We start from the raw sequence: 18186 nt of genomic DNA, 5'->3' as shown, positions 1-18186 counted from the left end.
TCGATTTCCCTCACCTTCCCTCGATTTCTCTCCGTTTCTCTCTTTAAGTGGAACTCGGGAACAAAGAGTAAGGCGAGCCTCTCTTCAAACCTCGTAATAATTTCAAAATTTTAGTTTGTCGAAAAATGATTTCCAAAGTTGAACCTTAAAGAGTTCAAATGGATAACGGTCCCAATGAAAGTTTTTCAAAATATCTATTGGTTTAATAACAATTCATATGAGAGTGGTACATTAGATATCAAAATAAGATTTAAGAGAATGTTACAAACCAAAAGTTTTCTAAATATCTAAAACTTATAAATCTACTAAGTTTCTGAAAATATCTACTAATCAGCAACAATTAATCAACAAGTGAGTTAGGCTATAAGAAGCCTAGTGAGTACGTTAGCCATTATGGACGGTGTATGAATCACCATTATGGTTGATACACCATGTACAAATCTATAGCATCTTAAAACAACAAAATCAACATCAAAAGTCAACTTAGGGGTAAAATATTATATAGTCAAAGAACATTGTCATTTATGACAAATCTCTAATAACTTCACAAGTGAATAAACAATACAAGGTAAATATACATCTTACATACTTATAAAGCTTGCATTTTCCCTTGATTGTCATGCATTTGAAACCCCCCACAATAAATTGCTAAAACCTCATGCATTTGAAACCTCCAAACATTTTCACCTTCTTAATAATTAATCACACATAATCAATGGTAATTCATATGAGATAATAATTTGCTAAAACCTTATGCATTTGTATGGTATTAGAATATGTTTGAGTTTTTGGGTTTTAGACTTTAGTAAATGGGTAATCCGTTTGCTAATATGTTTGATACGTTGGATTTGAAGTTATCTTATTCGAATTACCCAAAACAAGAGATAAATTAATAATATATGTTCATGCATGTTTTGTACAAGCCCCAATCAAAATACAATATATCATGATCATACAATTAAGTGTCTTTTATTCCATTTTTGGCTTTATAACAAAAGTTTTTTTACATGGCGAAGAAAGAAAACTTGAAGATGAATATTTAGGTTGGATGTTTATATAAGATTTGTTTTAAATATATAATATAGATATAAATACACAAATGTGTGTCAAATACAACCCATCACAAATTTAATGTTATAAACTACACTATAACTCAAAGTGGTTTTCCAAATATAGTGTTTATACTATAATATAATATATTAGAAGAATACCATATAGTAGACAAATCTCACATGTGTAGAAATTTAGTTGCATAGATAATATACTATAATTATATTTCATTTAAAATCAGTTAGGGTCATTTGGTTATTACATTGTTGTATTAGGCACTATAGTCTCATAAATTTTGAATGACTCTTACAAAAATGATGTTGTAATTTGAATATAACGTAATATCTTATGATGTTTATTGAATGATATTATCTTCGATTGAACACTTTTTAACTGGAATCAACTTTATTATAGTTAAAAATTTTGGTTCCGTTTTTTCTTTTCATTAGTTCTAGAATATGATTTTTTATATTAACTTAAAATATGTCACCATCTTAAAATAGATTGAGAATGAAATTTTTTATATTTACTTAAAATACAGCACCATTTTCTATTCAATAGTAAAATTAACAAAAGTCGTTAAATATGTATTTTTATCAGGTTCAACATAAATAGAGGACCACAAATGAGAATCCATATCTAATCAATCATCAACTAATTACATTAGATACTAATGTGTACATAAAAATTACATTTAAAATTTTAAACTAATAGTAAAAAATTTCATTATTTATTATGATAAAAAAATCTGTAAATCAAAAAATATACATGCTATTTAATCGCATACAAGTTTTATGTATGGCTTATTCACACTACATTAAACCATATATAACCATATTAAACTACATAATTATTCCACTGCGCAATGCGCGGACATTCACCTAGTTAAATATATGCTTCTCAATAATCAAAATTCAAACAAGATCATATAGATCCAATAATACTCATGCGAGTTACAAAACTACGATAATTCGATCAATAAACAAGTGTACAAAACTTGACACCTATATATATATATATATATATATATATATATATATATATATATATATATATATATATATATATATTCAAGCAGAACAATCCAAATGGATAATGAAATTTGTGCAACTATCGCAACCTATTTCAATATCGAAGTCTAACTCACAACAATTGTTGGACATGAAGAACTCAAGACAGACAGCCAACTTTTGCACTAAAATCTGGCAAGAAAATAATGATGGTCGGGTATGAAGAATGCATGACATACAAAATTGTCGAATCACCCTTACACCCACATCAAACTAGACACTGGGGCCATCTAACCTAGACCACATGAGGGGTAGCGAGCCTCTACTCGCATACATAATGATTATCTAGAAATCAACTCATAAACAAACAACATATATGTCCAATTGGGTACCCGGGACCACAAAGTTATACCTATCCTTGCATGATATGCACATATGGATGCTCAAAATAATTTTCAAAAAATAAAGCCTTTTCTTTTGAATATCAAATCATTTCCAAAATTATATTTCATGAATGCACAATTAATTCCCATACGGGCAACTAGCAACCAAGTATATGTTAGATAGTTTCTAAAACACAAAATCAATAAGGGATATTTCACAAGAAAAACCAAAAAGGCAATTATGCCCATATTGCTAAAGAATAAGTGTAAACCCCCCCCCCCCCCCCCACACACACACACAAATAAATCAATTTCTCAAAACATGTCCTTAATTCAAAAGGATTTCCCTGAATAATAAACTATCATAAAGAGAAAACAAAACATGTATTTTCAAGTAATATACATATGTATAACATAACACAAAAGGGAAAACACAAGCAGAATATTTATTTTTGGAAAAAGTGTTCCAAGGTAAGTGTACTCACCTTAAGTCCTAAGCTGACAATCACCAAAGATCTTCTAATCTCAAGCTATGGCACTTCTAGCTCTAAAGCATCCAAAATCAATCACCTAGTATCATTACAAGGTGTTAAATGACCGAAATACCTTTTTATGGGTCAACTTAACATTCTAAACTCAAAATACTCTAAAATGATCTAAGGGGAATCTAGAATCAACACAAAAGATCACAATCTTACAAATATAACAAACAAGATTTCAAGCTTCATCTCTCATTTATCCAATCAACTTCCAATAACACTCCAAAACAATTCAAATGACTCAAGGACATTATCATGGGTTAAAACACTTCCAAAGAAGATACGAAAGGATCGGTAGTTGGTTCATATCCTTGATAGCACCTTAAAACATCTACATTTTATAAAAATCATTTTAATCGTCAAAGAGGATAAAAACTCAAAAGTTGAAGGAGTTGCTTTGAAAGGACAATTCCTTTGGCTCCATACTTATAATAAACACACCAAAACCCATTCATGAGGAAATAAGGATATTACGAAAGCTTTAAACTTGATATATAACTTAATACCAAAACACAATATTTCAATGAGCATTTACAATTCTTTTGAACACTAGTTGTGACACCAAATAAGCTTATTAATTCCAAATTCCTCAAAGAATTATTGAATATCAAAACTAAACAAGAGAATACGTTCAAAGTAGGAATCCATGATTGGAACAGGGTTCCATAATCAATAGAGTTGAAATCCCAAATCGATGTAAAGTTTCATTTAATATTTCAAAATCTCACCATGAGACAAGGATTGCCAATGGATCTTAGATTGGAATGGAATCACATAATATAACATAATATCAAACTTAAATCATTGTTTGAAACCATAAATCTTGATCTAGAATAGTTTGGGTTTGGAAATACTCATTTTTTTACATGGAAGCCAAACTTGAATCGAACTCTACAAATCTCACTGTTAGCTATGAATTAACAACTGGATCATGGATTTGAATGGACATGCATAAGCAATCTAATCACAAATCCAAGATCATATCATTGATTGGAATCAATAGCTTGAATTAATAAATCCTTGAAAGGAAAATACCCAAATTACCACCACGGGAACTAAGATTTGATTCAAACATCATGGAATCTCACCATAAGCCAAAAGGTTGACAAATAGATCATTGATTGACGGAAAATATACCTTCTAACCATAAACTCAAGCTCATATAATTACTTGATGCTTCAAATTTGAATGTAAGGATCTAGGGTTTTAGAAACCCACCAAATCATATTTAAGCTCACAAATCTCCCAACTATTTGTTGGTTGGAGTTTGTAGATAGATGAACGAGTGAAACTACATCAGCAATTTCACAATAATCACACAATTTATCAATAAAGTCGGATTTCACCATTGATGGTTAAGAAAAATCATCAAAACAACTCTAATCTCACAAATCTCATAACCATTTGTTGGTTGGAACATCATAAATGAAGCATGGAATTCAGATTTATCATCTTATCAAAATCCTAATTCGAGTTTAGGGGAAAGAGGAAGAAGACTACCTTTTTCATGTATGCTTTCTCCTTTGAAAACTCACTTACTATACATATTCACAATATATCTAGGAAGATTAATCAATCCCATACTTAATAATCATACATGAATGCATATCTATGTGTTTCATTAGTTTTTGATCAACTATTAAGCAGATCCAACAACAATTAAAAACTTGTTATTTCCAAACTATGATGCATTTAGCTTATAATTTTTTAGCTCTTAAAGTTCCATATTGCTCCCACTTAGAAAAATAATTTACTAAGAATATGTCTTCGGGAATGACAATCAGTGGGATTTTCGAAAATTCATCCTAAATAATCATTTAGAATAGTCTACATAAATGCAGTTAGTAGATGCTAGAGTGGTTAAACTTATTGTCTAACATAAGCTCTATAACTCTACACCTTTTAGATAAGGATACACCATTATATCCTTAGTCTAATGAAAGTATTTAATCTACTTGTTTGGTTAGAAACATATATATTCAATATATATTTGTTGTTGTAAGCATAATTTTCACACCCCCAAACCTAAACGGCCGAATTGTTCGAGGGCGGATGACTTCATATAGTATCATAACAGTTGAGTAATAGTAAAGAAAGCAAATACAACCACCATGTATATAATTGAAAAGTTTACATGATCGTTGTATTACATGTTTCAAAAGTCAAATACAATATGATGATAAAATAAGTTTTGAACTGACGTCTTAGCGTTCTTTCCCTAAAAGCTGATGTTTACCTGTATTACTGAATCCCTAAGAAATACAAGTAGTTTTGAAAAAGTGTTAACAATTAAGTTGGTGAGTTCATAAGCGTTTTTGTATTAGAATTGTATGCCTTTCTATATAAAATAACTTAGTTTGTCTCTAGAAAAATCCAATATTTTCCATAAATGTGTGGTAGTTTTAAAAGTTCTAAAAACCGAAATGCATAAGTATTTTCCATACCTATAATAGTGTAAGTAGATTTATATATGGATATATAATCACTAAGGCGCTTGATAGCCCCGTAAATCAAAATGTTTTAATACTCCATGTGAGTTTTATAACCGTGTTATTACCCAGACTACCTGTAACAACGTTCTTCAGACGTTGAAGTGTTATGACATTTGTCACCCTAGACCTTCTAGTCTAACTGTAGCTAACAGTTTAGGTGCGGAATTGTCAGTCCCGTATAGATCTATACACAAGTATCACGCTCTCCCTACAAGAGATTATGGTTTATAATACATGACTTGAAATGCGTATTTAAAAGTATGGTGAAGTCAAATGTCCCACAAAATTTAGTATCAATAGATTTACGTATGAAAAGCCCATTTTTCTTGTAAAATAAGAATTTCCTCTTTATAGTGTTTATAGTATGTAGAATATCATGAATATCTCGTAAACTATACCTATTATAGTTTTCAAAAGTGTGTTCCGTTAGAATGAAAAACCTTGGTGTATTACCAACTTTAAATGTAAAGTATAACCTTAGTAGTAATGTTATTTTACGTGTTTAACGTTTATACACAAAAATATAGATGAAGCATTAGTGACCGTATGTAAAGATTTGTATTTTTAACATAAGTTTTTCTTATGTCGCACTTGTATTTCCCCACTAAAACATAGAAAAGACGATAAAATATTGGGGTATGAACTCACTTGGTAGAAGTGACGATTTGATGAAAACGAGACTTTACTCGGGCAACACTTCGAACGAAAAGTGGTTAGTTTCTCGGGAGTTTCGGAGCTTCGGGCTTTCATCAAAGCTTGGATACGTCACCGGGGCATCGGGGTAGCTAGAAGGGCTTAAAAGTATGCAAATATAGGAGAGAAGTGGTGAATTGGCAATTGAAACTCAGAAGCCTCGCACCCTTTATATAGGGGTGGAATTGACCCTTGTACGCGGGGCGTTCCTGTGAAGTATGCGAGGCATTCGCTTCGGTACGCGGCGCGTTCGTCAGGCATCACGCTCCAGCGGATACCAGACTTCAGATGGGACAGCTAGGCGACTAGAAGGGCGATGTGGTCGATTTGAGGCCATGCATTGTGAACGCGGGGCGTTCCCTCGGTACGCGTGTCGTACCTCCTCGGACCAGCCTCGAAATGCGTGTCCAGATCTTTAAAAATCCATAACTTCCGCATATGAGCTCCGTTTTTGACGTTCTTTAGATCCACGCATAGGTGAGATTATACTCTACCACTTTTGTTTAGACTTCGTTGGCTTATTTTGACTTTATTTTTAATATTGTATTTTTAACAGGCCGGGACAAGGAAAATCCGTTAAAAATTCATAACTTCTTCATTTGACGTCCGTTTTTGTCTGTCTTTTTATCGTTGCACTACCATAATCGACATCTTCGATTCTCTTTTAGTTTTTGTCGGCTAAAAATCACTCGATTGCTATTTCGAGTTTTTAGCTGTCTACTGCTATTCTGAAATTTAGAAAAACCATAACTTCCTCATACGAAGTCAGATTTGGACGTTCTTTCTATGCACGTTCATGATTTAACATAATCTACGAGTTTTATTTAGATACCTAAGGCTAAAAAAAGTATTTTATTGAAATTTCGCTTTTTACACTTAACCACGTTTTACTGGTTTTGCCGCGGATCTTTGATTGGTCATAACTTCTTCGTTATAACTTGGATTTGAGTATTCTTTATATTTCTGTTAACCTTGTCACGATATCTATCATTTTATGCATCCCAATTGAGACTTTTGAACATTTCATTTTTGACGCTATTTTTATTATATCAAGCATATGTTACAATACTTTGACTTTTAGGTCATTACATTGACTTGAAATATCGGGTTGTCAAAATAATTCAAAAAATTCATAAAGTAAATAGTTTCTTTGAAAATATCATGTAGTAGACTATAAGGTCTATGTTTATCCTTTTCAAGAACTTGTACTATTGAAATTCAACTAATGGCTAGGTGACCATATGCCACTAAAGAATATGAAGGCTACCTCGAACATTATAAGACAGATCGAAGTGACCAAGTGATCCCGTGCCACAAGAACCATACTAATGACGAGTGAGTGTTTTTGACGGAATGAGTTGTGAATCAATTTCACAACTCCCAAGACGTTTCGAGATGACATGGTTTACAAAAATCATTTTCTTTATCACAATGAAATGTTAGTAATTGTCTCATTAAGTTGTATTTAAATCTTTCGTATGAAACAATTTGAGCAAATCAAAAGGCTTCAACAATAACGAATAAAATTTGTCATTGAAATTGATTAAGCATCTATCACCAAATCTATTCATGTGTAACACCGAAAATTTTCAACCCAGATTTTTTTCATTTTCAAACATAAAAATTACATGTCATATTCCCAAAAAATCTCAAGTATAACATTAATACAATTTATTTATCAAAAGTTGTTATCACAAAACCAGGATCCTCCAATACATATCTCTAACGCGAGTTTGTGTGTGTACAATCAATTCGAGGCCTTCCCACGATCATCGGAACTACATGAAACACATAACACATAATGTGACATCCCCAATTTCACGGCCAGAAAAGACCGATTTAATTTATGCTTTTAAAATAAAATCAGACTAATCCTTTGATTAAAATAGTTGCGGAATTTGTTCCCAAAACAAAATATGATAAAAATTTATCAAAGCATTTCTTTAAAGAAATGTATTTTCATTATATAACAAAATCTCAGGATGTCATGTTCCGATATAGACCAAAAGTATAAACAGCACATTATAAGCCTTACAACAATTATTTACAACTACTGGCCTATAATCCAAAATATCTTGACAAGTCATCCAACTTACGCTCTAGTGCCACTACTTGTAACACAAAGAAAATCTGAGTGAGTCAAGCTTGGGAGCCTGGTGAGCATATATGGATTTCAACCCACAATAAATAATTATATTAATTTCATCAATCAACAATAACCCGATTACCCATTTCCGTTATCCTCACTTTAGGACCCTAAAACAAATATCACAAGCGACCTAGTCTAAGGATTTTTCATCGGGGCGACAACACATGCTTCGGGGGTTCCTCTACAATATATGTTAAACAAGCAACCATGTAAGGGGTGGAGTACAACAATTGAACACCCAAGTTCAATAACACCTACAGGTGGCGAGCCTGACAGCGTTCCACCGGACTGTCTAGAAGAGTCTGTGGTCGTCATCTAAACTCCGATAGATGACTGAATAAGCAACAACATCGAGGCCTCTCATCATTTTATCACACATCAACTATCTACCCATGTTCTAACCTAACATTTTTGTAGATATATATATATATATATATATATATATATATATATATATATATATACACACACACACATTCTTATACAGCTTAAAACTTATATATAGTATCCGTTCAATACTCATTCCAAATATACAGATAATATATATAAATACACATAGCACATATTTTATAGAAGATACTTCGTATCTATGTGTTAGAAGAAAAGGAATATACACTCACACAAAACATATATTTAATACATTCAAACAATACTTGTATTAAAATCGTGTTTATGAAAGGGACTATGCACTCACTTGATAAGACGATGCTCGAACAACACTACAGCTCTTTAGGTAATTTTCTTCGATGAAATCGGGATGTTTTCTCCAAAAACCGGGCTTCTCGCGGGCAGAGCTTCGACTCGAAAACTCTTTTTCTCGGGATCTTGGACTCGCTTCGGGACTCGCTTCGGGTGTCAGGATGATACCAGGATTTCGGGGGTATTTTAAGATGGCTAGAGAGGGTATAGAGAGTGAGAGAGATAGTGAATTAGCAACCATAATCGGCAACCTTTGATTTCTATTTATAGGGCTGAATTCTGAGATTCACTTCGTGAACCACTAATTCACGTCATGAACTTGGTCGTCATCAGGTGCATAGTCGCGACATCAGCCTATCAGACTCTAGGATACGTCCATCACCTGTTCACATCATGAACTCTCTGTTCATGTCATGAGCTCTGACACAGGGGTTGAAGTTTGTGCCCCGAACTTCAGAAATTCATATCTTTCGCATACGAGCTCCGTTTTCGACGTTCTTTATATCCATGCGTAGGTGAGATTATGCTCTACAACTCTCGTTTAGACCACGTTGGCTAATTTTGAATTTATTTTATTATATTATTTGTAGTAGACCGGGACAGAAAAACTCCGTTAATAATTCATAACTCCTTCATCTGACGTCCGTTTTCGTCTGTCTTTCTACTGTTGCACTACTATCGATGAGATCTTCAATTATCGTTTAGATTGTTTTGGCTAGAAATCACTCAATCTCATATTCGAACTTTGGGCTGCATACCACTAAGTCGAAACTTAAAAAAATCATAACTTCCTCATACGAAGTCAGATTTAAACATTTTTTATGCATGCTCTCGGTTTAACGAATTCTACAACTTTCGTTTAGATCACTAAAGCTAGATATCACTCTATTGTAAATTCACTATTTACGTCACACAATGTCGTACCAGTTCTGTTGCGAAACTTCGACAAATTATAACTTCTTCGTTATAACTCAGATTTCGGCATTCTTTATATTTCCGGGAGTAAATTACACAAATGGTCCCTATGGTTTAGGGTAATTTGCGCGTTTGGTCCCTAACTTATTTTTTTAACTCGAAAGGTCCCTATTGTTTGTTTTTGTTACGCGGTTGGTCCCTATCTTACCTAAAAAGACTATTATGCCCTTGATTTTTTTAATTTATCTAAATAAACACACCTTTAATCTCATCCCCTCATCTTACCTTACCTACCCTATCATTTTTTCCTCTTTAAATAATAGTATTTTTAGATAAGACAAGGACCAAACGCGTAACAAAAATAAACAGTAGGGACCAAACGTGTAAGAAAAACAAACCATAGGGACCTTCCGAGTTAAAAAAATAAGTTAGGGACCAAGCACGTAAATTACCCCAAACCATAGGGACCATTTGTGTAATTTACTCTATTTCCGGAATCCTTGTTACGACCATTACTTCTTTATGTATAGATATCGAGCTTATCTAATATTTTATTTTAACGCTCGTATTTATTCTTTGATTCATTTAAATCACAAGAATTAAGCATGTAGCACATAATACTCAAATAATACATTTTTATTATTTTAAAACGGATTACAAAGGTTAACCGAGACTGTTACATGAACGTTAATGCCTAGCCTAGAAACACATGCGTTACACATAACACGGTAAGCGTAAAGCTTAGTGAGTTTCCCAAGATACTATACACAACTCATTAACCACTCTAGGCCATAACTCATTAAGACCCTCCGGTCAATCTGTCTCAGTGGAACCGTCCGGTTCCAACTCAGTAAACTCATAACAACAATATTCAGCATAAATCACAAAGACATAATGCAGAATACTACAATATACAGGTAAACACATAAAACAACTCAATCACATAAAGATACCACTCTTGGTAAGTATAATGAGAAGACTCACCTCGTAAGTAAGCTAAGTGAATGAATACTCCCGCACACGAATTACCCAGTCTAACCTCATCCTAATCATATAAGATTATTACATCTAATTAACTCTTTAAATTACACATTTTTACTAAGTTATCTCTCTTTCTCTCTCTCTAAGTGGTAAAAGACCAATTTACCCTTTCCATGGTTTCCCAAACACCAGATTGACCAAACCCTAAGTCAACAGGAATCAAACTTGAGTCAACAGTCCATGTTGACCCTACTCGTCGAGTGCACTTATGGGACTCGACGAGTCTGCTCGCCTTCCACAGAATCACTCAAAATTCTAGCTCAACTCGCCGAGTTGCCGCACGATCAAAACCCTCGGGACAAACCCATCCTACTCATCGATTCAGATCCTGGACTCGGCGAGTCCATTCATATTCATATCTCATTCAGATGTTTTCAAGGCAGAGAACCTCTCCAAACTCTGGATCTACACTCCTAAGTCTCATTAATCACATAAAGTCACAGGCTTTACGTTCATGCATGGCATTTTGAGCTTTAAATGCCAAAACACACCCCAAAAAGGGTTTTTCACTCAAGATTACTATTATGGTTGGATAAAGCAGGGACTTTTGGTCTATAAGGACTTCACATGGTCCAGATCTGAAGTTCAACCCTCTCAATGAGCATGAAACACTCAAGGTCCTTATATTTGGGTAGAAAAACCCTAGATTCACAAAATCATGAGATCTATGCAAAATAATGAGAAAGGTGCAAGCTTTATATGATAAGTTATAAAACAAACGTGAAGATCGATTAGATCTTTGTAACAGGTATTGCGATGAACACAAAACAATAAATAAGACAAGAGTGGATCAAAATATGTCGAATGATTAGATCAAACAATCCTCAGCAGAGCTCGACTAAGAACTTCCGTTGTAGAGCATTTAGGGTTACAAGAACGATGATAATAAACTTCTGAATAATGCTCTGATCGTTCTATTCTATCGTTAATCTAAGATGCATGCAACCACCTATATTTATATTAAACCCTACTAAACTCACGGATGGACAGGCCCATACCGGAGATACAAAAATGGACTAGCTAACGAGCCCAATAGACGCAACATATTATACAAAACACGACCCAACAATCTCCCCCTTTGCGTCAAATTGGAGCGAGACTACTTCTTCTTCTTGCTTGGGCCAGCGGCGGGAACTTTCTTCGTGGTATCAAGAAGACGAGAGATTAGTGCGAGAATAGTTTGTCTGAACCGAATGTACCATTGAATCATGTCATCGAAGTACTTGACATCATCCACTGTGTTCTGCTTGCATCTGTGGATGATCCCCAAAACATGCTCTAAACAAGCAGTGGTGTAGAGGTGTTTGTCAGCCAAGGCGAAAAGACATTTCTGTCCTTCGTTCCTGGTGAACATGACCGAATTCCTTCTCGAGTCAATTTTACCCATCTGCATTTGGTTGAGATCACTAGCAGAGCCAACAAGAGATATTGTTGGTTTCTTCTTAAATACGCTCGCAATCTCCTGATCCATCAGTGCAACTTCCATGATGTAGCACACGAGCATCCTCTTGAAATGGTCGATGATCAGACCGTATTCAGCTTCGTTGGTGAGTAGGATGTTGTGCAAGATAATCCAATCATGGGGATTAAGGTTGGGAAGATCTGCGAGGGAAATAACATGTTCGGTTTTGGCAGATCCCCGAAGTACCTTGAACCGAATGTTGATGAAGTTCCCTTCACTATACGGCTTCAAGACCCGAACATTGACAATTCTATGAGCGCTCCAAGTCTAATACTGAGGTTGAGCAACCTTCAGATAAAAATTGATTAAGTCCCGATCAACCTGTGGATGAGGATGAGGGAACTCTGCAACGTTGGAGAAGGCATGAAAGATGAACGTCTTTCGGGTCAGTGGCATGTCGAACTGTGAGTCGACAGTGTTGGAACAATCAAGAGAGATTACAAGTTCTAGCCACAAGATACTCGGTGTGTCAATGGCTTCTTTTATCATCCTCTTGAGAGTCCAGTCAGGAAAAAGAGTTTTCCTACTCTCAAGAAGGTCGTGGGCTTCCTTCTGTTTTCGTTCTGCTTTTCAGCCTCTCTAGCCACACGAGCACTGATATCAGCCTCATCGTTTTGACTTTTTCGCTTCAACAATTCAGCGATTGTCTCTTTATCTTCATCTTCATCCTCCTCAGCAATCTTTTTGCCTTTGTCTTTCACACCAGAACCGGAGGCTTGGCCTACTGGAGGAGGTTCGGTTGTGTGAGTTGCCTTTGAGGTAGGAGGTGGTTGAGACATGGATTCCTTCTCCCCCTTGTTTCGGAATGGACACGAAATCAAGTAGCCCTTCGATTTTGTTGAGCAGGGCAAGGGCGGGAGCGAGCTTCTCTGCAAGGTCACGCCTCACAGTATACTTAAGAATAGGATCATGTGCTTCGAGGATGTTGGAGATGGCAGAGTGGACATCTGAAACACACGACTTTATCACCTCCCTTTCGGACCGAAGAGAGTCAATCTCCTGTTGAGAGTTGGAGAGTTGAACGCTCTTGACCTTCAGAGCGGTGGTCTTCCTGGCTAGAACATCCATAAGAGAGTTCTCGACAGCCAAATCTTCTTGTAGCTTCGAGAGACGCTTGTCAATGGTTGTGCGAAAGGCTGAGTTGTCGTCTGAAAGCGTTTGACGAAAAGAAGCGAAGGACTTCAACTTAGTGGAGACTGACGTTGCCAGCTGGTGAACAATAGGTTCCAACGTAGTCTTGGCAGCATTTTCACTCTCCTGTAAAGACTTTAACAGGGAAGAGGCATCAGAAAATAGTTTATCAACTTTTTCGGTCGCAGCCTGACAGACTTTTGTTGAGGCATCTATGGCGGAGGTTGCAGAAGCAATGGAATCTTGCTGAGCTTTGGAGAAAGCGTCAACAATCTTCTGAACCGCATCTTCAGAAAGGGATGACTGAGAAGTGGAAGAGGAGGCGTTGAGCAAGTCAATCTTGTCATGGAGCTCCTTGAGATGTCTTTTTGTGACAGGAGCGTCGTCATCGTCATCACTCTGAACTTGAAACGGACTATAGTAGACCGAGTCAAACGGCATATCCTCCCCGCCAAGGAATGGTTCTTCTCCCTCTGAAGCATGACCAGGAGAAGGTGGTGGTGGTGAAGCTGGTGGTGCAGTAGTATGGGTAGGTTCGGGTTGGGTTGTTTCGGGTGTTGGTGTAGGTTCGGGTGCTTTTGTGGTTTCGAGTGCTGGAGTGGTTTCAGGTGAACCCCCGTATCAGATACGTTGGCTCTAACATCTGCAGTGGATGTTGTGGTTGCGTCGGTGAATATTGGTGTTGGTATTGGGATGGAAGTGGGTGGTATTGAAGTAGTGGAAGTTATGGGGGGAATAGAAATAGGAATGGTTTTAGGTGGAGAGGAAATTGGAGAAGTAGATGCATGAACTTCAGGGGTAGGAGATCTGGGTGGAGTGTTGCCACGTGGAGAGTCATCAGAATCTGAACTCTCACCCTCAGACTCGCTTGAGGAGGAAGCGATAACCAGCTTTCGCCTCGGCTGAGTTTTTCTTCTCTTCTACTGCGGAGACTGAGCAGCCTTAGTGGGTTTCCTCTTCCTTGGAGATGGGCCTTTAGCTCCTTTTGCCACATGTTTCCCCTTATCAGCCTTTTTGCCTCTTGGAGCAGGCTTGTCGGCGTCATGTATGGACTTCACCATCTCCGGAGTAAGATCCCTCGGACCAGAACGCCTGAATTCCTTCTATGTCCTGATAATCCGACTATCAGCAGGAACATCCCCATACATGGTTTCCGAAATGGAACCGTTGAACGGAAACTTTGAAGCGTCCGACACAATGATCTTCGTGGTATGGAAGGTACCAATCGAAGACATTGGAGCACCAACTACAATGGGGACGTGGTACTTGTCCATCACCCATTTCGTGATAAGAGTCCAGAACCTAGCATACAAAATATCTGAATGCCTGGAAGTAGAGGAGAGACTCTGGATGAGTTGTTGCCATAGAACAGACCCATAATCCATGTTGATGCCATTGTAGATACCATACATTATGGAGAGAAATAAACGGCTGGAACCATCAGATCCAACACTTCTTTCGGATAACCCCTTGAAGAGAACAGTGAACATCCCATTCCACTGTGGAGGTAGGCACGACTTCTTGAACTTCGTGACCGTAGTAAGCACCTCCGTATAACCCATGTTATAGAACATGTTGAACAAGTGACCCATTGGAATCGTTTCAGGGTTAACCCTCGAAGAATCAGGTTCAAACCCTAACAGAGAGCAAAACCTTTGCTTTGAAATTGACGCCTTGTGCTCAGAGACATCAAAAAAGATTCTGTCAACGACCTTGTCGTAGTGAGCGGTCGCAAAGATTTGTGACAAGAACTCCATCGGAACAGTTTCATCCCTGGTAAGTGTTGGAGCGATCGGAGAAAAATTCAGACACTCGATGTTGGGGAACATGAAGGCGTCGTAAGCATGAGGGGTTAAATCGATGATTAGGCTTTGTTGTGGGCGAATGGGCAAAATGTGGGATGTTGCGTGAACGGAAGATGAATCTGCCATTGCTTGAAGAAAGTGGAGAAGATGATGAACAGGGAAGGATTAAGTATTTTTTCTCTCTGGGAATTTTAATTGCAGTAAAGAGGTAAACGAAGGATTATGTTGCCTTTTATACTGGGGGTTAAGGAGAAAGAAAGATCTTCCCAAATCTTCGATTGAAAATCGAAAGGTTTTTCGGAGTTGACTGATACGTGACAATTGGGGTTGCCGATGATCACGTATGAGAGAGAATGTCAGGCCCCTAATAACACGCCTTCCCATCAGGCGCCGCTTGGAGACGAGACGGTTCAGATTCACACGCGCCCCTCTTGCGATGTTTGGAGATGAAACGGTTCTGATTCGCACGCTTTCCCTTTTAGCACCGTTTGAAATCATATCGATTAGACTCCCACTTGAGTCAACATGTCGTCATCTTATCCCTTTAAATTGTAACGGCATCTTTTGAAAAATGCTCCCACGTGGATTAAAATCAACCACAGCCTTTAAACAACCGCCAATTCAAATAAAATGCCTTGTAATTAATAGAACCTGAATTTAGGAAAATCAAAGATTTTCGTGCTTAGGGTGTAAAAGAAAAGAAATAAAGCAATATTTTTGGGAAAATATGTGATGTCAATAAAGACACGAAACAAATGATCCCGGGCATGAATCTCTTCCTTCAAAGTCAAGAGAGACCTTAAAGTGTTTGTGTGGTTTCCCGTTGAATAACGATCAAACACTTATTAAGAAGTGTTGAAAGGATTCTTTTAACTAGGCTTATTAGGGTGGCTTTCGCTTCGATTCAAAATTCCTAATCTTGATATAAGATAGAAAGCGAACGAAGTACTTGTGAGACCGGTGTAGTCTATTGAACAAGTAGGTTGGAGATAATTTAATTTGGCTAGGAAATATATATCTATATCTATATCTATATATATATATATATATATATATATATATATATATATATATATATATATATATATATAAAATCTCAACAAAAATTTAAAACTGGATCCCAAGGGAAGAAATGTTATTGGTTTTAACAATTTCATAGGAATCACACAAAAGAAAATTTTGAGATTTCATGGAGGTACATCCGTCAATTTATTAGTGAAAACTAGAGCAAATTAATTGTTCACCGTCAATTCGTATTGGGTATTGAATTTTGGGTTTCACTTAGCTCGTAGTGGCACGAAACTAAGATCATGAACACAGTAATTGTGTAACCATAAACCTCAGTGGTAATTTCTGAGAGTCTCAAGGGTTATGTTTGTGAAATGAATGTGATGGAGAAATGCAATTTAGATGGTGTATGAAATCAAAGTACCTCTGCTGAGAAAAATAGGACCAAGCAGAAAACTCTTATCTCATGTGAGAAGAGAGTTAGGTAGCTCATGATTAGAATAAATATGATAGCCTAATTGGGAAGACAAGGTTTGTGTATACCAAGTCATTAAGGCTATTATTCAGAATCAGGCGAGGCTTTGGACACATACAGCAACATGCTTCTAGGGACACTTAGCTAATTCAACAATTTCCCCATAAACGAACACACAAATAAAATTAAAGCCAAAAAGAAAATAAAGAACAAAATATTTTTGGAGTTTTTGAATTTATAAAAAAAATATTTTTGGAATTTTTGATAATAAAAAATAAAATGAAATAAAAAATAAAAAATAAGACATAAAAAAGTACAGAAAAAAAATTGGAACCGAACCCGAACGTTCGGTATATTTCGGTTGCCAAAGAAAATAGGTTTTAAAAAGAGAATAACTTTGACAATAAGATAAATGCATTTGGAACAATTATACATAAGATCTACAACTAAGAAAACTACCTTTGATTGATGAGCAAAAAGCAGATTATTCAACCGAACCCGAGCGTTCGGTTCATTTCGGTACATTAGTACAAGACTCGAACCCGAACGTTCGGTCTATTTCGCTTCTTACTTTTGAGTTTGAGAGGTAATTTTTGGTACTGACTCCGATTCCATCATACCTAGCCCTTGTAGAATTTTGTTGAACGACGCTTCAGGAAGAGCTTTGGTGAAGATGTCAGCCAGTTGATCAGTGGTTCGAACAAAATGAATTTCGACGTTCCCATCTTCCACATGATCCTTAATGAAGTGATACCTCAGTGCTATGTGATTAGTCTTGGAGTGTTGCACTGGTTTATGATAGATCCTAATTGCACTTTCAGCGTCACAATATAGTGGAATCTTTTTCATATTGAGTCCATAGTCCCGGAGTTGACTTTGGATCCAAATCACTTGAGAAGTACAGGAGGCAGCTGCAATGTATTCTGCTTCAGCTGTAGACAAAGACACACAAGTCTGTTTCTTTGATTGCCAGCTAACTAACTTCCCATCAAGGAATTGGCAGCCTCCCGTGGTGCTTTTCCTGTCTAGTCCACAACCTCCAAGGTCTGCATCTGAGTAGGCTTGAACGAAGAAGCCTGAGTTGGATGGATACCATAGGCCTAAAGAGGTAGTTCGCTTGAGGTTCACATGGATTCGCCTGAAATCTAGCACAATAACAAACAGAGAACATTATATCAGGCCTGCTAGTAGTAAGATACATCAGAGAACTGATCATCTGGCGATATAGCGTAATATCAACTACTGGCTTATCCAAGGATGGAGTGAGCTTGGTGCTGAACGCCATTGGAACTTTAACCTTTGAATCTCCCATCATGCCAAATTTTGCAAGGAGA

This window comes from Lactuca sativa, chromosome 2, assembly GCF_002870075.4.
Source record: "Lactuca sativa cultivar Salinas chromosome 2, Lsat_Salinas_v11, whole genome shotgun sequence".
In the NCBI taxonomy this organism is placed as follows: domain Eukaryota; kingdom Viridiplantae; phylum Streptophyta; class Magnoliopsida; order Asterales; family Asteraceae; genus Lactuca; species Lactuca sativa.
Note: the sequence above shows the minus strand (reverse complement) of the source record.